This window comes from Dermochelys coriacea, chromosome 4 (assembly GCF_009764565.3).
Source record: "Dermochelys coriacea isolate rDerCor1 chromosome 4, rDerCor1.pri.v4, whole genome shotgun sequence".
Lineage (NCBI taxonomy): Eukaryota > Metazoa > Chordata > Testudines > Dermochelyidae > Dermochelys > Dermochelys coriacea.
Genome location: NC_050071.1, coordinates 59985881 through 60010602, shown reverse-complemented (window position 1 = coordinate 60010602; position 24722 = coordinate 59985881). Strand labels below are relative to the sequence as shown.

The 24722-nt window shown below is 42.8% G+C and overlaps 1 protein-coding gene and 1 long non-coding RNA gene across 7 annotated transcripts in view; one reads left to right on the top strand and one right to left on the bottom strand.

Moving 5' to 3' along the window:
- FHIP1A (FHF complex subunit HOOK interacting protein 1A) overlaps nucleotides 1–24722 on the bottom strand; it is a 147794-nt gene that overhangs the window by 100410 nt on the left and 22662 nt on the right. For all 6 annotated transcript variants that reach the window (XM_038398816.1, XM_038398819.2, XM_043513132.1 and 3 more), the window contains exon 2: nucleotides 11977–12136. The gene's annotated coding sequence lies outside the window, so the exon portion shown is untranslated. The remainder of the gene's footprint in view (nucleotides 1–11976; nucleotides 12137–24722) is intronic.
- Nucleotides 1091–16371, top strand: LOC122459812. Its single transcript, XR_006280754.1, has 3 exons — nucleotides 1091–1101; nucleotides 2466–2470; nucleotides 16208–16371. It is a non-coding gene; the product is annotated as an uncharacterized LOC122459812 (long non-coding RNA).

The window sequence follows — 24722 nt, the reverse complement described above, 5'->3', positions numbered from 1 at the left end:
CTTTTCCAGATCATTTATGACTATGTTGAGCAGCACTAATCCCCATTCAGATCCTTGGGGGATCCTGCTATTTCTCGACTATGAAAACTGACCATTTATTTCTACCCTTTGTTTCCTATCTTTTAACCAGTTACTGATCCATGAGAGAACCTTCCCTTTTATCCTATGTCTACTTACTTTGCTTAAGAGCTTTTGGTGAAGGACCATGTCAAAGGTCTTCTGAAAGTCCAAGTACACTATATTCACTGGAAAAGAAAAAGGAGTACTTGGGGCACCTTAGAGACTAACAAATTTATTTGTTATTGGATGAAGTGAGCTGTAGCTCACAAAAGCTTATGCTCAAATAAATTTGTTAGTCTCTAAGGTGACACAAGTACTCCTTTTCTTTTTGCGGATACAGACTAACACGGCTGCTACTCTGAAACCTGTCATATATTCACTGGATTACCCTTGTCCACATGTTTGTTGACCCCCACAAAGAATTCTAACAGATTGATGAGATATTAGTTGAGATTGATGATTTCCCTTTACAAAAGTTGTGTTGACGCTTCCCCAAGATATCATGTTTATCTAGGTGTCTGATAATTCTGTTCTTTATTACACTTTCAACCACTTTACCTGGTACTGAAGTTAGGCTCACCAGCAATTGCCAGGATCACCTTTGGAGCCTTTTTAAAAACTGGTGTCACATTAGCTATCCTCCAGTCATCTGGTACAGAGGCTGATTTAAGCATTAGGTTACATACCATGGTTAGTAGTTCTGCAATTTCACATTTGAGTTTCTTCAGAACTCTTGGATGAATACCATCTGGTCAGGGTGACTTACTACTATATATTTTATCTAATCTGTTTCAAAACCTCCTCTACTGACTTTTCAATCTGGGACAGTTCCTCAGATTTGTCACCTAAAAAAGATGGCTCAGGTGTGGGGATCTCCCTTACATACTCTGCAGTGATGACTGATGGAAAGAATTCATTAAATTCTCCAGAACAGCCTTGTCTTCCTAGAGAGCTCCTTCCTCGATGTACACTGGCCTCATTACTGTTTGGTAGGCTTCCTGCTTCTGAAGTACTTTAAAGAAATTTGCTGGTAGTTTTTGTGTCTTTTCCTATTTTGCTATTCCAATTCTTTTTTGGCTTGCCTACTTATTTATATAATTATATTTTTAAACTTCATTTACCAGAATGTATGCTCCTTTCTATTTTCCTCAATAGGATGAGACTTCCAATTTTTAAATGGATGTCTTTTTGTCTCCAACAGCCTCTTTTATGCAGTTGAGCCACAGTGGCATAGCTATAGATACATTAATTAGGGGTAAACGCTGCATATTGATGGGTCAAGAGCCAAGTTGTTGCTCATTGCTCAGCATGGAACTGGATTTATTGGGCAGTTTGTTTGTTTTTTTAATTCAGATTTTAAAACCCTATGAGTATCTAAATGCCCTAAGTTTTTATTCCTGGAGCTCTCTCCAACTCTATTTGGTAGAGAGAAATGCTCATTTGACAGCAGATAATCATCTCACTACAATGATTAAACAACGACAGTGTATGTGTAAAGTGTAATAAAACATACAAACTCCCTTCCATTTCTATACACATTTTCTTTTTTAAAAGCCAAAATATCTAAAACCAACACCAACACACAGACACTGAAAAAAATTCTCATCCCCACCTTTGGCATTATTAAAATGCAAAGCACAGACACTTGTTAATTTTTCACTTGAAGAAATTGCCACACTTCTGCTAAACAAATTAGAAATAGAACAGATTATCTTTAACCCTCTCAATTTGTGTTTCATTTTCTACCCACCCACATATCAAACTTTCATATGCAGTTTAATGTAAATAAGGGCACTAGTGCATGAAGCCCAGACCTTGAATGCGTGAAAGGGTAAGCACTGTCAATGACTTAATCTATCATAACCCCGCATTTTAACACAGAGTATTCACCTCTCCACGTATACAAAACATATACCCAACTACTAGACTAACAGTTCTATACATCAGAAGATATTTTTAACATAATCATGCTTACAGAGTTACAGAAGACACTCTGTACCTAGTCATGAATAATGTGTAATGATGATGAAGTCAAGAACATGAGAAAGACTTCCAGGAGAACCTAGAGTTTGTAACTCAGACTTGGTCCACGCTAATTTATATTGGTTGGGGAAAATCCACACCCCCGAGCAATGTAGTTACACTGACTTAACTCCCAGTGTACACAGCGTTATGTTGACAGCATAGGTAGCCCACCAGCACAGGTAGTGTCTTCGCTAAGTGCTACAGCGGTGCCCCTTGCAGCAGCGCAGGTATGCTGCTGCAGCGCTGTAAATGTAGACAAGCCCTCAGACGACCCAGGTGATAATTATCTTTACACCAGATGTACACGGTAGGCAGCCTCTTGGCAGCCTTCTGACTCCTTTCAGTAGGTGTCCTACTGCCTGCAATGCTGTGACAATCAGAATGTGTGCTAAAATTTGCCACAAGTCAAAGGCCTGCATACTGGCAGGTGTGCACCCATATCACTTTAATCTTTCCCTTTATGAGCCTCACACACAATCTATGCATCAAGTCAAAGATTTTTAATACAAAGGCCTATAATCAACATTCTTTTAAATAAAGAAAAACTGTGAAGAAAGTTAAAAATATAGCCCTTAAGAAGGCAAATACGTACATTAATCTGACTTATATAATTTGGGCCAGTGTTTGCCATGACAGATAAGAAAACAGGCATCCACTATATTTTTTGGCAGTGGTTGGCGGGTATGGAATACCACTTTGCCAGCTGCACAAGGGACTCCCCAGTCATCAAAACAGTGATGTTGCTCCCCAGTCATCAAAACAGTGATGATCATAAGACACAGCATTTTCCCTAGGTAGACAGACCACTCCACTATCTGGCTCCTAGAGCAGGGTACAATATAGAAGTTTCAAAAGAAAAACTATACAACCTATATACTATATAAGAGGAAAACCTAGCCACTAGCCATATGCATGGGAAAAGTACTCGCAAATAACTTTTAAAGCAATTTGGCTTCTATTTTTGTAGGACTTCTGCATGTTGCAGACATTTGACTGGAATCTTTCATCTTTTGTTTCCCATTCAGACCTTCTTCACGTCCAAAAATCATGCAATATTCACAGAGGGAGATTAATCAGAGTTTTGAAGAGCTCCCCATGCTTGGAATTCTCATAGCATCTTTATATGCCTCCCTGCTCACCTACGCTCAAACTCTTTTGGGCTACTTTTTTTAAAAAGTGGATTTAGAACAGGGCAATAGAAAAAAGGAAATTCTGGCATACCAGCCCAAGACAGAGGTAACTGAAGTCTAATGAGATAAAGCAAAAAGTATATGGCTTCATGCCAAGGTCACATGAGAAATGAGAACCGGATTTGGACTTACATATTGGGTCAGAAGCCCTAGCTAGACCTTCCTCAGAACATTTATTTTTATTTTTATCTGGATCATTCTATATCTCTAAATCTAAATAGAATGTGAAAAGAATGAAATCCATTTTCAATGTACATGAGAGTCTGACAAGTTAAAAAACTGTTATATAAATACTGGATTTTACAACTCTCATTCTCTGTGAATTGGCACAGAGGTGAACCTGTAACACATACTCAAGAAATCAATGAAGGTTTTTGATTTCCCCAAATTCCCCTGTACTGGATTTTTAAAAGAGAAGCATATCTGTTTACTCTGAAACACCAACAAAACGTTTCACTGTTAAAAAATTATATCGTAGCACAGAGATTAAGGGAAGTATAGACCTTACTTTTAAGTGCGTCATCAACAAGCCCTTTTTCTCTCAACTGAATAAAACCAAATAATATAAAGTTGTATACCTGTCAGCTAGCACATATTAAAGTACAGCTTGCCTTGTCTAGGCTGGAGTTTACAATCATGCTATCCAACCCATTCTTTGAAATCAACATACTGTATATACCTAGTCTTCCAAAGCACAAGACCAGTTTTTCTTGTCCCTTCTAAACAAGTAAAAACTGAACCCAAGTAAACAATGGAGTATAAGAGTTTCACCTCTCCAATGTACTATTTTTGGCCACCCTATTCCATTGTTTTAGACTTCCCCAGACCTAATTCTTTATTGCTGCACTATATATTATTCACCTTTTCCAAAAGTTCCAAATACTACTTTTGCCAGTACAATAGAATCTCAATTTTATTTACTGTACTGAAGTCAATAGTTAGACAAACAAATTTTGGTTTAAGATCATTGTTTTCAGCAGTTACTCTAGATTTCCACCACTGAAAGCAAGAGCAGAATCAGTCCCAGTGAAGTTAGATTTAAAATACAATGTGGTTTTGATGTATACTTCAAGATAGGGTCATCTGCCCCTTTGCTGCCAGCTGCTTATTTCTTCCTGTTACTTTTCTCTCTTTGAAGTTTTCACAATCCTTCCTTAACATTCTGTACAGATTGGCAAGAGAGGGCCCATTGTGAACACAATACTTAATTTACATGTAAACAGACAGATACCTAAACATTTATTGTCTGATAGAAAACCTGTTTTTCACCTTTAACCTCTCCCTAGAGACTTAGCCTATGGCTACAATACGCAACTTTTAGAGATACAGCTGTGCCACTTCAGCCCTACCACTAAAACAGGGGTTCTCAAACTGAGAGTCGGGACCCCTCAGGGAATTGCGAGGTTATTACATAGGGGGGGTCACGAGCTGTTGGCCCCACACTAAACCCCGCTTTGCCTCCAGCATTTATAATGGTGTTAAATATATAAAAAAGTGTTTTTAATTTATAAGGGGGGGTTGCAGTCAGAGGCTTGCTATGTGAAAGGGGTCACCAGTGCTAAAAGAAAAGGAGTACTTGTGGCACCTTAGAGACTAAGGTGCCACAAGTACTCCTTTTCTTTTTGCGAATACAGACTAACACGGCTGCTACTCTGAAACCAGTGCTAAAAGGTGCACAGTGTAGTGGCTGTTTGTTGGCAGGAGAGAACTCTCCTGCCGACAAAGCACCTTTCACACTGGCGCTTTTCATTGGTAAAACTTTTGTTGGTCGGGGTGTGTGTTTTTTTAACACCCCGAAGGAGAAAAGTTTTGCCAATGAAATACGAGTGTAGACAAAGTCTAAGAAATGTAAACAGGTTAGTTTATTTTACTGAGACAGCCCAATACTTAACTAGAGCCAAGCTGAAGTGCTGTGCACTTCTCACCTCTTCGATTTCACTGGGAGCTGCAGGTGCTCAACACAGCCCAAGGTTTAAGCCCTGAATTCATTAATTAAAGTGATTTTTCTACCTTGTTATGATAATGAGCAGTAGAATGTCATGTATGGTATTACGTTATGGGACATGATCTAAATTAAGCAGGGTTGGACATGGTTAGTAATTGGATGGGAGATCATCAAAGCAAATTCAGGAAGAACAGGCTGGTGATTCATTAAAGGCTGCACTCTTCTCTGACAGGTTTCAGAGTAGCAGCTGTGTTAGTCTGTATTCGCAAAAAGAAAAGGAGTACTTGTGGCACCTTAGAGACTAACAAATTTGAGCATCCACTGAATGCATCCGATGAAGTGAGCTGTAGCTCACGAAAGCTTATGCTCAAATAAATTTGTTAGTCTCTAAGGTGCCACAAGTACTCCTTTACTCTTCTCTGAGTCAGTAATGAGCCAGTGTTCAACATGTGCTCCTATATCATATTTCAAATGAAATCTGAACATAGGCTGTGGGTAACATTTTCAAGAGCACCCAGAATGACTTAAGAACCTAAGTCACTTTTGAAAATGGACTTTGGCCAAAATATTATTTTAGACAGGGCACGAGGGCTAATCTTTGTGAACTGGTCCAACTGGAAGCAGAAACTGATGATGGAGTCTGTTACCTTTGATGCAATCTTGTTCATTTACAAAGTGTATGTGCAAAGTCCTGTTTACCTGAGCACAGGGGGACCCAGAACAACAACAGACAGCTTCCTTGCTCACAGCTCCAAACCTCTTTACACAGCATCCCCCATAACCTCCTCTTTAGGCTTTTCTCAGGGTTGTGCTACCATCTGCTTATTCAATACGTGTCTCCTTTTCTCCTTTTTCTGTCTCTCTCCTGTGCACAAACCCTTACCCAAACAATGCCCCTTGAAAAACCACTCCCACCAAGTCATTTGAATCCCTGAGTGGCATTGAGTGTGCCTTTGTCTTGGAGATCACTATGGTTTCTTACATTTAACCTGAACAAAAGGAGACAGTTTAAGGGAGTTTCTCTTCAATTAATTCAAAGAGGTCAGAGCCAGAGGGTAAAACTTTCAAAAGCATTTAAGTGACTCAAGTGGCTAAGTCACTTTTGAAAAGGGATTTAAAGTCACTTGAATGCTTTTGAAAATTTTACCTTTTAGCTCTGATCTCTTGCTTTCATTGAATATGCCAAAGCATTCTCCTTAAGACAGAAGGCATCATCTTTGAAAAGGGGAACAAAGTCGACTCGGGGAATTACAGACTAATCAGCCTATCTTCAATACCTGGAAAGATGCTATAACCAATTTATTTCATTGTCAGTTTGTAAGCACCTAGAGCAGTGTTTTTCAAACTGTGCATCATGACCCACTACTGGGTCGCCTTCCTCTCCTCAGCACTGCTGACTGGGACGTTAAAGGCGGTGCTGCCCAACTAAGGCAAGCTAGTGCCTACCTTTTCGGACTCGATGCTGTGCCTTGGAAGCGGGTCCGGCTTCTAGGCAGGGGGCCATGGAACTCGGCACATTGCCCCTCCCCGAGCACCGGCTCCGCACTCCCATTGGCTAGCAACCCTCCCATACCCCAACCCCCTGCTCCAGAGCTGAGCCCTTACAAACCCAGAGCCCCTCCTGCACTCCTAACCCCTCATCCCCAGCCCAGAGCCCTGACCCCTTCTGCACCCCAACTCCCTGCCCCAGCCCTGAGCCTCCCAAACCTGGAATCCCTTCCTGCACTCAAAACCCATCACTGGCCCCACCCCCGAGCCCACATCCCCACCCCAGAGCGCTGCCCCCCAACCTCCTGCCCCTGCCCAGAGCCCCCTCCCACACCCTGAACCCCTCATTTCCACCCCACTCTGCAGCCCTCATGCCTGCACCCCAACCCTATCCCCCAGCCCTGAGCCCCTCCCACCCTCCAAACCCCTCATCCCCAGCTCCATTGCATCACGGGCATCAATTTTCTTCAACTAGGTGCCCAGAAAAAAAAGTTTGAAAAATCACTGACCTGGAGAATAATAGGGTTATAAGCAGGGGTGAAAGTAAGTCAAGTGACTTACCAGTACGCTGGGGCCAGCTCTAGCCCCTGGAAGGGGCAGTGCTGAGGGGATCAGAGCCAGCCGCAGCCCACCCTGTAAAGTAAGTGCCCTCCCCTCCTCCTCCCCCCCCCGGGGTAGCAGCAGCAGCCCGGGGCTCCGGGGGCTATTTAAAGGGTCCAGGGCTCCCCTGCTCCTACTGCCCCGGTCCTTTAATTAGCTGCCAGAGCCCTGGGGAAGTGGCGGGGCTCCAGCGGCTATTTAAAGGACTGGGGCAGCAGGGGCCGCTACCCCAGGGCTCCGGGGGCTATTTAAAGGGCCTGCGGCTCCCCTGCTTCTACACCCTGGTCCTTTAAATAGTCCTCGGAGCCCTGGAGTAGAGCTGTTTTCAATTACGTTTGCAGCTTTGGGGGCATGGACCCAATGCGCAACGCCAATATTTAACAAGGGCTCTAGAGGTGATCCTGGCAATTACAGTCCGGTAAGTCTAACGTCAGTGCCGGGCAAATTTAGTTGAAACAATAGTAAAGAATAAAATTGTCAGACACATAGAACAACATAAATTGTTTCACAAAAGTCAACATGGTTTCTGTAAAGGGAGATCATGTCTTACTAATCTATTAGAGTTCTTTGAGGGGGTCAAAAAAACATGTGGACAAAGGGGATCCAGTGGACATAATGTACTTAGATTTCCAGAAAGCCTTTGACAAGGTCCCTCACCAAAGGCTCTTATGTAAATTAAGTTGTCATGGGATAAGAGGGAAGATCCTTCCATGGATTGAGAACTGGTTGAAAGACAGGGAACAACGGGTAGGATAAATGGTATAAATAAATAAATGGTAACTTTTCAGAATGGAGAGGGATAACTAGAGGTGTTCCCCAAGGGCCTAGGTCCTTGGTCCTAGGGCCAATCCTATTCAACTTATTCATAAATGATCTGGAGAAAGGGGTAAACAGTGAGGTGGCAAAGTTTGCACATGACACTAAACTGCTCAAGATAGTTAAGACCAAAGCAGACTGTGAAGAACTTCAAAAAGATCTCACAAAACTAAGTGATTGGGCAACAAAATGGCAAATGAAATTTAATGTGGATAAATGTAAAGTAATGCACATTGGAAAAAATAACCCCAACTATACATACAATATGATGGGGGATATTAAGCTACAACTAATCAAGAGAAAGATCTTGGAGTCATCGTGGATAGTTCTCTGAAGACATCCACGCAGTGTGTAGCGGCAGTCAAAAATGCAAACGGGATGTTAGGAATCATTAAAAAAGGGATCGAGAATAAGACGGAGAATATCTTATTGACCTTATATAAATCCATGGTATGCCCACATCTTGAATACTGCGTCCAGATGTGGTCCCCCCATCTCAAAAAAGATATACTGGCATTATAAAAGGTTCAGAAAAGGGCAACTAAAAGGATTAGGGGTTTGGAACGGGTCCCATATGAGGAGAGATTAAAGAGGCTAGGACTTTTCATCTTGGAAAAAAAGGAGACTAAGGGGGGGATCTGATAGAGATATATAAAATCATGAATGGTGTGGAGAAAGTGAATAAGGAAAAACTAAGGGACACCAAATGAAATTAATGGGTAGCAGGTTTAAAACAAATAAAAGGAAGTTCTTCTTCATTCAGCGCACAGTCAACTTGTGGAACTCCTTGCCTGAGGAGGTTGAGAAGGCTAGGACTATAACAGGATTTAAAAGAGAACTGGATAAATGTATGGAGGTTAAGTCCATTAATGGCTATTAGCCAGGATGGGTAAGGAATGGTGTCCCTAGCCTCTGTTTGTCAGAGGGTGGAGATGGATGGCAGGAGAGAGATCACTAGATCATTACCTGTTAGGTTCACTCCCTCTGGGGCACCTGGCATTTGCCACTGTCAGTAAACAGGATACTGGGCTGGATGGACCTTTGGTCTGACCCAGAATGGCCGTTCTTATGTTCTTATGACCAGACCCTGGGTCTGTGTTGCAGCAGGCTAGCATGTCTGGTTCAACAAGTCCCAAGCTGGAAGTCCCAAGCTGGCAGGGAAAACGGGCTCAGAGGTAATTTCAGCACATCAGGTGACAGTCCCAAGGGGGGGGGTCTCTGTGACTGAACCTGTCACTATAGTTCCAAGGGAAGTTGTGGAATCTTCATCCGTGGAGGATTTTAAGAACAGGTTGCACAAACACCTGTCAGGGATGGTCTAGGTTTACTTGGTCTCTGCTTCAGTGCAGGGGGCTGGACTTCTCAAGGTTCCTTCCAGCCATACATTATCTAAGGATCGTGTCCTGTTGGAAGTCTTCTATTTATTCTGTTTATTCTATTTATCTATTTATTCTGTTTATTCTACTTATCCCATCTGTAATATTAACCATGGAATTATTACATAACATTATTACAGACAGTTTTACAAGTTTCATTTAACTGCCTATATAGGTATTTAGATCTTGGAGTTTGTTGTATTGATAGTTATGTTGCTGTTCTTTTAGAAGCTACTGTATACAGAGTAAAGTAAAGCTTCAGTACCTTCTCGCCAATTGAATAATTTCTTTAGCTGCAGCTGTGGCCTCTGGAATCTACCCACACAGCTAATTCCTGGCCTAAAATTAGAACAAAAAAATGTAGTGTACTTTTGTTGGTGCAGAATAGCAACTCTGGTTTCACCTGAGAAGTCACTGGATTTTACTGGAGTACTTGTGGCACCTTAGAGACTAAAATTTATTTGAGCATAAGCTTTCGTGAGCTACAGGTCACTTCATCGGATGCATTCGGTGGAAAATACAGTGGGGAGATTGCCCACCTTAATTATCACCACAAAGGTTTTCCTCCTTCCCCCCCCTTCCTGCTGGTAATAGCTCATCTTAAGCGATCACTCTCCTTACAGTGTGTATGATAAAACCCATTGTTTCATGTTTTCTGTGTGTGTATATAAATCTCCCCACTGTATTTTCCACCGAAGGCATCCGATGAAGTGAACCGTAGCTCATGAAAGCTTATGCTCAAAATAAATTTGTTAGTCTCCAAGGTGCCACAAGTACTCCTTTTCTTTTTGCGAATACAGACTAATACGGCTGCTACTCTGAAACCTGGATTTTACTGGTATGTAATGTGATTTCTACATATACAGGAATGAGTTCTGGACTCCTTACTTCAGCAAAACTCTCACTGCCTTTAAAAACAAACAAGACAAAGAAAGTGATTGTAAGTCTTGATAATTTTGTGATAAAAATACTTTTAATATTCGTCTGTAATATTGCATTATACTTGCTCTTTACTCTTAACATGTAGCCAAACCTACCAAGAAGTATCTCACACAGTAATAGCAAGGAAATGCAAAAAAGATCTCTTCACAAAGATTTTTTCCTTCAATGGCATTTGATTTTCTATACTTCTTATTTAAAGCATCCCAAAACACTTCTAATAGCAGGAAGTTAAATTCTAGTAGTGCAGCTATTTCCAAAATCCACACAAGCATTGTAAATAAGTATTGCTTTAAAGTCTTGGTCCCAATTCTAATCTCTTGTATACAGAAGTAACACCACTGAAGTCAAGGAGTTACACTAGTTTTCTACCAGTTTGAAAGCACAATTAGGCTCAAAGTCTTAAAATTGGTCCAATTTGAAGTCATTTCTCTAATGACACACAAGAAGTCCCTAGTAGCAAATCCCAATATACCACAGGCATTCAGACAGTATAGTGATGTAGACAGATCAGAAGATTTATTTTCTGCAGAAAGATTACCATTCCCCAATCTAAAGTACAGTGCAGCCCCTTTGAGGTAGTGCTCTTGGAAGAAGAGCAACAATGACCATATGCTTTACAAACATCTCCCATGTGCGCTGGTTTAAAGGGATTAGCACTGATGTCCAAAATGGCCATCTGCCACCTTCCCAATGGCCTCAGAAACAGCCTCACATGCAGACCCCACCTGTTGTGATCCAAAGAGAGGAAGTGAAGACCCAATGAAAGAACTCATGTTCTGGTACTGTAGAGGTTGGAATTTGGGATTCAGGGAACAGAGAAAAAGGGATAACGCTACAGTGAATTTCTGCCATTTCCAGCAACTAGCGTCCTTCAGGAATATATCTAATATTAGTCTAATCAGTTTCTGTTTACACCTTGGTTTGACCAAACACCTGTACACATTAATTAGCTTATTAATAAAAACCATAGAGCATATAAGCATTCTGCTAAGCTTGCATTTTACAAGCTTAGATCTTGTTTGACTAGTAATGGGCATATGGCACTGGTATCATAATTTAGGTTCCCTACTCATCCTAATCCTTCGCTTTGAACAACAGTGTTTGAGGTTCAGCATCATTAGTAAACATTAATCCACACTGGGCAGTAAGGAGTTTCTCCTAAATTGCATTCACAACACTTTATTTAAAATTTACATTAAAAAAAAAAAGTATTCCAACTTTTATTTTATTTTCAAAGGTTTCTAACTTTGCAATAAAAATAACTCTTGGTTTAAATTTTAGAATACCTTGCATGGTAGGGAATTAAACATACAATAAAAAATTTATTTAACAAAAAACACATTCAGGGTTTTTTTTAAATATAGGCTCTGTTATTAAGCCAATATTCTCTTCACTTTTAGGAAACAGAAATATGTTACCTTTTTTGAAATCTTACAAATTTCTAGGAACCTTAGTTCTTAAACCTAGGCTAGTTAAATTGGAGTATTTTTAAAATACCAAGGAAATGATGTTAAAAGAAGTAGTTGTCACTCACATGCAGTAAGATCTTCCGCAAGATTGTAGCTCTAGCAGTTTTGCAGCTCTTGAAATCCACTCAGTTGAACAGCAGATTTGTCTGCAGTAAGGATTCAGTGGGACTCATCTCAATGGAGCACAATTCCAGGGAAAGGATGGGATACAGTACATTCAAAATCCTATAAACATACATACATGTGTAAAACATTCATACAGAAAAATAATTCAGAAGAGTATAAAATGATACAAGAATTAAATGTCTGTGGCCTTTATCCTGCAAGCTATTCTGTGTAGCTGGACCTCAGCACGTTTGCAAAACTCGATTGAAATCAATGGGTGTCTGTTTATGCGGAACAGTTTGCAGGATCAGGGCCCAAAACAGACCAAGGGGAAGAAAGAACGAAGTTCCAGAGTCAAAGAATCATTAAAATGGAATGTTTCCTTCAGCCTCCTTTGAAGCCAGGGGCTGTTTGCTTAAAAACCTTCACTCATCACAACCAATGTCATCTGTAGAGCCAATAAAAAATGGCATAATTTTCTTTAGTACAGTATCATCATGTTGTCTACTCTAAGGGACAGGTTGTTTATATAATTAACCAGGGGTCTGGGTGTGACAATGGGAGCACATTATCTTCCTGTCATTTCAACCAATCAATCAGATCCTCATATGGCCAAAAAAAAAAAAAAAAAAAGAAGAAAGTATGAAATAGCTTAATTTTAACCCAATTATTCTAGGCTTACATAGTAAAAACAGTCCTATGTCCTCTTGTTTTGGCATGTTTCACCTATACTTTTAAAGCTTTTCATTGTGAAATTTATGGACTTTAAGTCATAAATGTTCAACTTACCCATGATTTGAAATCAAAATACCCTCAGGAAATGCTGACCAAAACTTCTCAATTTTCGAAACACACACAAAACAAACAAAACCACCACTACTACCACCAATACATCCCACACAGGTGGTAGTGGGGGAGAACAGTCAATTTTTAATCTTTTTTTCCCCAATCCAGTTCTACTTTCAGATAAACAATTGGGCCCCCACAGCTGGGTTCTGGGGGGGAGGGAAGGGTTTGCGGGTATCTGAGCTGGGGGGGGGCATGGCTGGGCTTTGGGAGGGGAAAAGGGGGCAGAGAAACTTGAACTGGATTATCATAGGGGTTTCTTTAACTCTCCACTCGTGTGTGTGTGTGTGTGTGTGTGTGTGTGTGTGTGATTACAGATATACTTGCTGACAGGTATTCTGAAATAAGTTACCAAAATAATTGAAACTGGTTACATAGTGTAATTTTGACAAAATGTATTTTGCAGACTTTTTAATTTTTTGGCGCAGAATGCCCCCAGGAGTAAAGGTTGTATTTTCAACCTGACATGACAATGAGCGCTTTCACTCACACTCTCTCTCTCTCTCTCACACACACACACACACACACACACACACACACACACACACACACTTCTCCCTAAAAGTATTTGTGGTGGTGGGGAGTGTCAGTAGGCAGATTAAAAAGCATGTTTTGTTTTGTTTTAAATCTCTGTTCTTTTGAGTCTGACTCATGCTTTTTGAATGTGGGGGCTGGCAATACTGAAGTTGGTCTATGTGAGTATTAGAGTTCACTTCCACAACCTCAACTTCACATCCATTATATTACACTAGTGCTTACACTTCTACACAGATCAGAATCCTGTGTGCTAGTTACTCCATCAACATAATTTGCAAGATATTCTGGGAAGATATTATGTGGTCTAATTAGGAGACAAGTCACAATAAATGACAAACAAAAAGGGAGTCAAGAGGATTGAGAGGAAAATTTTAAATGGACAACCAAGGTTACACAGAAGGAATACAAACTTCGTAGCTTCTCTTGAACTGAAAACAATGGTATTCCTTAGGTTCTAATACTACAATTAAAATACTTACTATTTGGTCCTAGCTATCAGGACCAAACAAATTTGTCCTTAATAGGCATGCTAGCGAATCAAGAATGAACTCATTTAAACTATGACATAGTAAAGAGGAAAAGGAGTACTTGTTGCACCTTAGAGACTAACAAATTTATTAGAGCATAAGCTTTCGTGAGCTTTCATCTGATGAAGTGAGCTGAAGCTCACGAAAGCTTATGCTCTAATAAATTTGTTAGTCTCTAAGGTGTCACAAGTACTCCTTTTCTTTTTGCGAATACAGACTAACACGGCAGCTACTCTGAAACCTGTCATAGTAAAGAGGATTAGAGATGCAGCACTTATTCACACTATTCACAGTACATTAGAGGATACAAAACAAAAATGTTTCAGAGTAGCAGCCGTGTTAGTCTGTATTCACAAAAAAGAAAAGGAGTACTTGTGGCACCTTAGAGACTAACAAATTTATTTGAGCATAAGCTTTCGTGAGCTTCAGCTCACTTCATCGGATGCATTCGGTGGAAAATACAGTGGGGAGATCTCCGAATGCATCCGATGAAGTGAGCTGTAGCTCACGAAAGCTTATGCTCTAATAAATTTGTTAGTCTCTAAGGTGCCGCAAGTACTCCTTTTCTTTAAAACAAAAATAGATTACCCCATTATTACTGCAATCTATACCAGAAGGCTTTGTAACAAAGCTTCCTGACAGCATAAAGCAAACCCAGCAAGATATCAAACTTGGCAAATTCTAAAACTCCTATTTTAGAAGCTCAGGAGACAAAGATACAGGATGATAAAGAACTCCTAACATATTGCTTGGCTTACCTCTTATATCCTTTGACACCCCCCCCACCCATACTTCTCTATTCTGTAAAACACCAAACTAAATTTACCTTATTTATTTTAGTGGAGTGGGATCCTCCCTCTGTACGACATGTATTTCACATAAATTAAGGATATGTCTACACTGCACTTTCATTAGTAAAACTTTTGTCGGAAAGGAGTGTGAGAAAAAAACAAAAACAGAAAAACCACACACTAATCCCATGACCGACAAAAGTTTTACCGACAGAAAGCACCAGTGTGGACAGCACTTTGTCAGAGTGGAGGTGGTTTTATTTTGTCAGCAGGAGAGCTCTCTCCTGCCAACAAAGCGTGGTTACACTGCATACCTTACAGCGGCACAGCATGCAGCGAAGAGATAATCAAAATGACATTTGGGGTGAGGAAAATGCACAACAGTCCACAGACCAGTGTAAACAAGATTGTAGTCTCAAATATTAATCTCACTCATAACTGATTTATTTTTCTGTTCTATTTCCTGGAGGACAACAATCTCCTCTCTAACCTAGTTATCATTGATTATTTAAAAAAGCAGCTAAGACCTTTGTTTGAAATAATGTTGGTACATATCCATAAGATTGGGATTAGCCAAATCCTACTTTAAAATATATATCACAGGATCATTACATCCACAAAGAGTTTCATACCAAAATAACTATCATTTTACTTTGTTGCTTTCAAATGTGCACCGCTGAAGAGCTTACTCCACTGCTTGTAAGGCAAATTAACCAGTTAAAAGGACCAAATTCTAACGCTATGATCCTTTGATGTCCAACTATATTTGATTTAAAACATCCGATTAAGAAAGGGAAAAGGGTCAGTTTGGGCAATCACAACCGCCACAGAACAAAGACAGGAGAACACCATGTAGTTATTTGCAGCTCAGTCCATGTCAGAGGTTAAGCATGTACTCATTTGCTCTGGGCTGCAGTGCCATCTGTCCTGGAAACACACACTTTTGCTTGGCTAAATGCCACACCAGTGGCTCTTTCAAAGGAGGACTGACATCCAGTTATATTCACACATATCACACTGAAAAAGTGCTCAACCCATCAAGCATCACTATGTCTATACCCACTTTGAAGTGTTTGCTAGGTACAGTAGTTTGGATAGTTTATGCCACTCACAGAGTGGACAAGACCAGGCCCCTCCCTGCCCATTAGACAGCAGCCCAAGCCAATCCAGGAAGATAGGTGCCCCCTTTTGGTCCTTGTGAGATAGAAGCGCCCCAGCCACCCTCCAGCCCCCTTCGTGATCAGGCTAGGCCAGCACACCCCAAACACAGGAGGGGGAATTGCAGCAGTAATATGAACATAGCCTGCCTTCAGATCCAGAGGTTCTTTCCACCCCTTGACATCACCTGCTATACTTGGTAAACTACTCATTTCTGCCTGGTCATTTACTGAAGAGGGATGCTGGAGAATGACTAGGTGTTGTTGTGTGGAGAGGGATGGAAACAGGAGGATGTTGAGTTGTGAAAGGAGGAGAGAAGACTGTGGGTTGAGGGTGTTATGTAAAGCCTCTGCTCAAATGCAATTGTAAGATCTGTAACTTGTATCATTAAGTTCTGCAACCTTTTTGCAGACTTTGTAACTTCAGTTATTGTTAGCATAGCATTTTAAGTTTTGTAACCTTTGCAAGCTTTGTAACCTTTTCAGTTACCACTTGTATGAACCGCCAAGCTTTGCAATATTCAGAGAGAGAGTGTGAACAAGGGAGTGTGTGTGGGAGATAAGGGAGTGTGAACAAGGGAGTGAATGTGGGACTGGGTAGAGAGAAACTGCAAAGAGAAAAGAGCCTGGAGACAGGTGTGTCTGATGTAATCTGCCCTGAGAAGGCAATCATGGGGTGCTGTAAAGAAAAGATGATGCATGAAAGGAACTGGTCTGGGAATGCTTCTCGGTGACAGACACAGAAGGAAAACTCAGTGTACGTGACAGGAGCCACTCAGTTCCAGCATGGCGATAGGCATGCACACAAGCCCCCTGCTTCTTCTTGACCTGCTCACTGGCCCGGATCCATGACCACAGGCGGACACACCAGATCTACCATGCTTCGGCTTCTCAGCTTCCGATACTGTCTCCGGTAACTCTCCACCTGTGTAAGTGTGTGGGTGCAGGAGGGTATGAATGCGGTGAATATGTGCGTGTATGAATAAGCTCCATCCCTTTTCTGTCTGACCCAATAGCGGCATCGTAATAAAACTAATACAAGTGTGACCCTGGGTTGGTTTTTAGGGGAACAGAGGTAACAGAGGGCAATTTGGTTAAGCAGGATATTTAGTGGTATAAAATAATTAGGACCCTACCAAATTCACGGCTATGGAAAAGGCGTCATGGACCGTGAAAATCTGGTCTTTTGTATGCTTTTACCCTATATTAAACAGATTTCATGGGGGAGCATTTCTAAAACTGGGGGTCCTGACCCAAAAAGGAGTTGTGGGGGGGTCACAAAGTTATTTGGGGGGGTCATAGAAATGCCACCCTTACATCTGTGCTGCCTTCAAAGCTGGGTGGCCGGAGAAAGGCAGCTATTGGCCAGGCTTTCAGCTCTGAAGGCAGCGCTCCGCAAGCAGCAGTGCAGAAGTAAAGGTAGCAATACCATATGATGCCACCTTTACTTCTGCACTGGTGCCTTCAGAGCTGGGTGGCTGAAGAGCGGTGGCTACTAACTAAGGGCCCAGCTCTGCAGGCAGCAGTGCAGAAGTAAGGGTGGCAATACCACACCATGCCATCCTTACTTCTGCGCTGCTGCTGGTGGTGGCTCTACCTTCAGAGCTGGGCTCCTGGCAAGCAGCCACCACCCTCCAGCTACCGCTGGCAGCAGCTGCACAGAAGGCAAGGGTAGCAGTACCACAACCCCCCCTACAATAACCTTGCGACCTCCCCAGAACTCCTTTTTGGGTCAGGATTCCTATAATTACAACACCGTGAAATTTCAGATTTAAATAGCTGAAATCATGAAATTTATGATTTTTAAACTTCTATGTCCATGAAATTGACCAAAATGGACTGTGAATTTGGTAGAGCCCTAAAAATAATGAGTGAGGGGACAACAGTTGGGAAAAACAGGTTTAATTGTAAAGCTAGAGAAATAATGTAAATCAATTTCAAATTCAAACTGGAAATATAATAGGAACTAATGACATTTTTAAAAGTATAACTTCCTTTCCCTCACTCCTCTATCTGCATGATCTATCTAAGTGCCTAACACAAGTTTGGAAACTATATAAATGCTACTGGCAATTTAAAACTTGGTTTGTAATACAGGTCTCTCCTCTTACTTCCCATTCCCACACTTTGGAAATGAGCCAAAATCCCCTTCCCCTGGACTCCTTTGCCCATCTCCAACTTCTTTCATGTCTCCCCTTATCCTTATGGCAACCTTGCAATTTATGTCCAACACCCTCTCCCAAATGGTGCCACCTACTCCAGGAAGCATTCAAGATCTGAAGACCACACCCCGCTCTGTTTAGGGTCATTATAATCTTTATCCTCTCATTCCTTGAGACTGTAAACTGTTTGGGGAATGGACTCATATTCATTTGGCACATTTTACAGCCCTACAACAGAATATCAAGCACCAAATTCCACTTTTGTCTGTTCATGTAGTAAGAAAAAGATTTCCCAGAATTTATTGAGGCTCTAGTTTTCCTCTATCAACTGAACTGTTTCTCAGCAGAGATGGATTATGAAGATAACACGCAATTATCCAAACTCTTCTATCATCAGCTGCCATTTACTTGCATTAGCAGTACAAACAATTTAAAAGACAGTTCACAAAGTTTACAAGCGTGGAGAAAGAGGAGACTTGTCTCTTTCTTCAACCCCTGGATATCCTACAGCAGTAGTTCTCAACGAGGGGTATGCAGAGGTCTTCCGGGGGTATGTCAACTCATCTAGATATTTGCCTAGTTTTATAAGAGGCTACAAGAAAAGCACTAGCAAAGTCAGTATAAACTAAAATTTCATACAGACAATGAATTGTTTATACTGCTTTATATAGTATATCAGTGTTTCTCAACCTGGGGGCCACAATTTATTTTATAATTATATGGTAAAAATGAGAAAGTAAGCAATTTTTCAGTAATAGTGTGTTGTGACACTTTTGTATTTTTATGTCTAATTTTGTAAGCAAGAATTTTTAAATGAGGTGAAACTTGGGGATACACAAGACAAATCAGACTCCTGAAAGGGGTACAGTGGTCTGGAAAGGTTGAAAGCCACTGCCCTAGAAGACCAAAATAAATTAAAATAAGGAACCTGTTAATTTGTATCCACTAGAAGCAATGTGAAATTTTGTGGCCTGCGTTGTGCAGGAGGTCGGACTAGATGATCATAATGGTTCCTTCTGACCTTAGTGTCTATGAATCTCTGAATGTATTAAAATTATTATTCTGTTTCAGAAAGGTTTTTTAAAAAAGATACACCGTAGCTTTAAAAAAAAGGGAGCGGTTTCACATCTTTGTGCCAATTGCCCTTTATGTAGAAGTTACCCAAATAGGGGACAGAAAATGTTACAAGGTTCCCCATCCCGTCACATCACTTCTGCCTTCCAGCAAAGGTTTGGACCTCAAAACTATCTGATTCCATCAAGATTCATAGCAAGTCCAGAGCCATCAGCTGTTTTTCTGTCCTACAGTCCTCTTCTCTGACAGAGACTGTATTGAAGGGGGCCAGAACTTCCACTTCCCAACACCCACACGTAGCATGGAGGGAAAAATACCAGCTTAAAGGGACAGCATCAATCCAGATAATTTCAAAAAGTTAAGTTTTCTGATTGAGTACCCTTTAAATAGTATGTCCTCATTGGGTTTTTTAAACTCCTTTAAAAATTCTTAAAAACAATTAAGGTTTTTTCCTGCCTCCAACTGATGCTTAGAAGGGTCTTTCACACAAGGTCAAGAACACCAAGAAACATGCTCAGGAGCTCCATCCCTTCTTAGGGTTGCCAGGCATCCAGTTTTCAACCAGAATGCCTGGTCAAAACGGGATGCTGGCGGCGCTGGTAATTCAGCCAATGGGACCTATTGGGATGGTGCCTGAGGACAGGGGCAGTGCACAGAGGCCCCTGGCTGCATGCCTCTGCCAAGGAGGCAGAGGGACATGTCGCCACTTCCAGGAGCTGCTCAAGGTAAGCACCACCCAGAGCCTGCACACCTCACTTCCTCCCGCTCCCCAACCCCCTGCCCCAGCCCTGGGCCCTCTCCCTCACCTAAACTCCCTCCTGGAGCCTGCATCCCAACCCCAGCCCTAAGCCCCCTCCCACACCCTGAACCCCTCATTTTTGGCCCCATCCCAGAGCCAGCACCTCCAGATGGAGCCCTCACCCGCTGCCTGCACCCTAATCCCGAGCCTCAGGCCAGAGCCCCCTCCTGCACTCCAAACCCCTCATCCCAAGCCCCACCCCAGAGCCCACACCACCAGCCAGAGCCCGTACCCCAACTCTCTGCCCCAGCCTGGTCAAAGTGAGCTAGTGAGCGAGAGCGAGCAATGGAGGGAGGGGGGATGGAGCGGGGCAGGACCTCAGCTGTGGCAAGGATGTTCAGTTTTCTGCAATCAGAAAGCTGGCAACCCTATCCCCTTCTTCCCATCTGTCTTCGCACACTTCTGCCGGCCCTGCTGACTCTTCCATCTCAGCTCTGGTGCTGCTACTAAAACACTGGAGCAGCAAAACCACTAAAACTGTCACTATTCGAAGTGCTATCAAATGCCCACAATAAAAGACTTGGTTTATGCTTAGTTTCTCTAATTGCTCAGTTGTAGTTAACCTGAGGGGAGGGTGTTACTTGGGACACCGGTTACAACTTCCCCTCCCTCATATGTTTGTCTCATATCCTGGTAAAACTGGTCATAAAACACGATTGTAAATTGCACTGCAGTACTTAAGACAATAGGCCTTGAACTCTAACTGAGGCCTCCACATGCTATTATAATACAAAGGTTACTTTGTATACAAGCAAATGAAGTCCTCAACACGATGACTTACAAAAGTCCAGTTTGGTATTTTCTTTTGACTCATTTGCAAATTGTTTATCACTGGACAACTGACCAAAAGGGGGTAGTGGGGAAGGAACAAGAAAATTACTCAGCCATTCAAAACCAAACTGAAAGGCGAACTGTCAGGTTGGAGGGAGGTTACCAGTGGAGTTCCTCAGGGATCGGTTTTGGGACCAATCTTATTTAATCTTTTTATTACTGACCTTGGCACAAAAAGTGGGAGTGTGCTAATAAAGTTTGCAGATGATACAAAGCTGGGAGGTATTGCCAATTCAGAGAAGGATCGGGATATTATACAGGAGGATCTGGATTACCTTGTAAACTGGAGTAATAGTAATAGGATGAAATTTAATAGTGAGAAGTGTAAGGTTATGCATTTAGGGATTAATAACAAGAATTTTAGCTATAAGTTGGGGACGCATCAATTAGAAGTAACGGAAGAGGAGAGGACCTTGGAGTATTGGTTGATCATAGGATGACTATGAGCTGCCAATGTGATATGGCTGTGAAAAAAGCTAATGCGGTTTTGGGATGCATCAGGAGAGGCATTTCCAGTAGGGATAAGGAGGTTTTAGTACCGTTATACAAGGCACTGGTGAGGCCTCACCTAGAATACTGTGTGCAGTTCTGGTCTCCCATGTTTAAAAAGGATGAATTCAAACTGGAGCAGGTACAGAGAAGGGCTACTAGGATGATCCGAGGAATGGAAAACTTGTCTTATGAAAGGAGACTTAAGGAGCTTGGCTTGTTTAGCCTAACTAAAAGAAGGTTGAGGGGAGATATGATTGCTCTCTATAAATATATCAGAGGGATAAATACAGGAGAGGGAGAGGAATTATTTAACCTCAGCACCAATGTGAACACAAGAACAAATGGGTATAAACTGGCCACCAGGAAGTTTAGACTTGAAATCAGACGAAGGTTTTTAACCATCAGAGGAGTGAAGTTTTGGAATAGCCTTCCAAGGGAAGCAGTGGGGGCAAAAGATCTATCTGGCTTTAAGATTCTACTCGATAAGTTTATGGAGGAGATGGTATGATGGGATAATGGGATTTTGGTAAGTAATTGATCTTTAAATATTCAGGGTAAATAGGCCAAATCCCCTGAGATGGGATATTAGATGGATGGGATCTGAGTTACTATAGAAAATTCTTTCCTGGGTATCTGGCTGGTGAATCTTGCCCATATGCTCAGGGTTTAGCTGATTGCCATATTTGGGGTCGGGAAGGAATTTTCCTCCAGGGCAGATTGGAGAGGCCCTGGAGGTTTTTCGCCTTCCTCTGTAACATGGGGCATGGTTGACTTGAGGGAGGCTTCTCTGCTCCTTGAAGTCTTTGAACCATGATTTAAGGACTTCAATAGCTCAGACATGGGTGAGGTTTTTCATAGGAGTGGGTGGGTGAGATTCTGTGGCCTGCGCTGTTCAGGAGGTCAGACTAGATGATCAGAATGGTCCCTTCTGACCTTAGTATCTATGAATCTATGAATATGGCACAGAAGGAAATGCAGAAGCCAGAAAGCAAACCCCTTCACCAACCAAAGAATTAAATTTCCAGCATTATTTTTGTTTGTTCGTTATTGGGGGGGGGTTGTTTGTTTGTGTGTTTGTTTGTTTTTTGTGGGGAGGAAAACAGGCTGGAAGCCCACAAACATGGATCCCGAGCATCTGGAGTTAAGTCGGCGAAAAAAAGATGAGCCTTTTAGCATATTTTTAAGAGCAACCAACAATAGAGTCCAACAGACCTCCAAAACTAGAAGCTGGTACATTGAAATTACATTGTAGCGAACAACCCCACATTAGAAGGAGATGAGCTACACCGTCTCATGCCATCTTTTCTAGTATACAGTGTGCTTGACACGGCGTACAACGAAATATGTAAAAACCAGGTGCCTTGCAAAAATCTTTGTTTCTGCATCAATATAATTATTGATTGGACCCAAGTTTCACTATCTCAGTGCTGCAGCAGAGCCAGAAGGAGAATCACAAAATGCTCAGTGTTTGAGTAAGGTCTACAAAAGGCCAAATGCTATAATTTTCTTTTGATAAAGGAGCAGATTTTAAAGAAAGGATGTTTATAAAATAAACGGGTCTCTCCAAACCCACAGGTTTAAAGGTAAGTTTTGGATCTGAAACCTTCACAAGCAGGGTCCTGGAAAGTGGCCAGATTTAAGTGCCTCAAGTTTATATGAATTAGCCTGTTTAGTTTCCAGGAGAAAAGATGCATCTTAGCTTAGCATGGGAAATGACTGGTCACTTTTCCAGTTCACAGACCTTTCATTACTACTACTGGGCTCCAATTCTTGGAACAAAATTGAAAGGTTTCACTGTATTTGTAGATATACTGATTTCAGAGGTGGATTAAGATATATTGGGAACAAAGAACATTTGGGGCCCGCATATCCCCACCATGGGGCCCACCCCCTGCTCCTCCCCTTCCCCGGCCAGAAGTGAGGCCATGGAAAGAGCAGAGCTGCCCAGGAAGCCTGGGCCACTGTGGAGAGCCCTGGACTCTCCACCTGCCCTGGGGGCAGGGACAAGGGGTGGGGGCTGCTCTCAGGAACCTCGGCCCCCTGCCCAAGGCAGGTTCATGGTCTGGGGCTCCCCGCCGCTGCCCAAGCTCCCCGGGCAGCTCTTACCACAGCCTAAGGCAGTGGTCCCCAAACTGTGGACCATGCCCGTAGGAGCTCAGCCCTACCTCCAGCTCCGCTCTGCCCCCAGCCCCAGCTCTGGCTCTGCTCCCAGCTGCATCCCCACTCACAGTCCCCGACTGTAGGCTCTGGCCTCGCTCCTGGCCTGACTCCTGTGGGGGTGCGAGGAGAGGCCGGGGGGTTGCAGGGGTGGGTCGTGACTGAAAAAAGGCCTAGGGTGACTATATGTCCCATTTCAACCCCAAATGTCCTGACTTTTTTGGCAAAAAACTGGGCATTTGTCCCATTTGCTCTTGCCAACTGATCACTAGTTGGCAAGAGCAAATGGGAAAAATGCCCAGTTTTTCCAGAAAAGGAGCTGTGCGGGGGAGGGGAGAGGGCCAGCTATGTGCAGGGGGAGAGGGGCTCAGGTGAGGGGCTCACACCCATTCAACACAGTGCTGGGGAGGGGGAAAGGGGCTCAGAGCAGCTCCATGCTAGGGAGAGGAGGAGAGGGCAGGGAGGAAAAGGTGGTCAGATCAGCTCCACACCAGGGAAGGGAGGAGGAAAGAAAGAGAGAGGGGCTCAGGTGAGCTCCGTGCAAAGCGGGGGGGGGGGAAAGGGGGGCAAAGGGTAGGGGCTTGCTCCAGTCCCGGGGGGGAGGGTAGGATGGGAGAAGCGCCTATCTCCAATGCCGCAGGGGGAGGGGGGGCCTTGGTCCGGCACAGGGTGGGAGGCTTGGGCAAGCAGCGCTCAGCCAGCTCTGCCTGGGGACGGGGGAATATTGCTCACGCTCCACACACTACAGGCTTCTGGCTGGGCTGGAGGTGGGGCCTCAGGGGGAAGAGGAGGAGTGGGGAGGGAGGTGGAGTAGAGGGCGCGGCTACAGTTCTGGCCCCTCCTGCGGGGCCCTCAAATTGTCCGGGGCCCCTGGGCATGGGCCCCATTGGCCCATATGGTAATCCACCAATGACTGATTTGCATATCTTTTAATCATTATCTATACAAAGAACCACAATATAACAGGCCCTAGGTTAGAGGTGGGCAAACTTTTTGGCCTGAGGGCCACATCTGGGTATAGAAATTGTATGGAGGACCATGAATGCTCAAAAAATTGGGGTTGAGGTGCGGGAGAGGGTGAGGGCTCTAGCTGGGAGTGCCGGCTCCAGGGTGGGGCCAGAAATGAGGAGTTCAGGATAGGGCTTCAGGCTGGGGTGGGGGAGTGGGCTGCAGGGGCGGCGGGGAACCATGCGTGCATGTGCGCGTGCGTGCATGTATGTATGTATACGTCTTTTGTCTGGTGAAAAAAAATTTCCCTGGAACCTAATCCTCACCTATTTACATTAATTCTTATGGGGAAATTGGATTCACTTAACATCGTTTCACTTAAAGT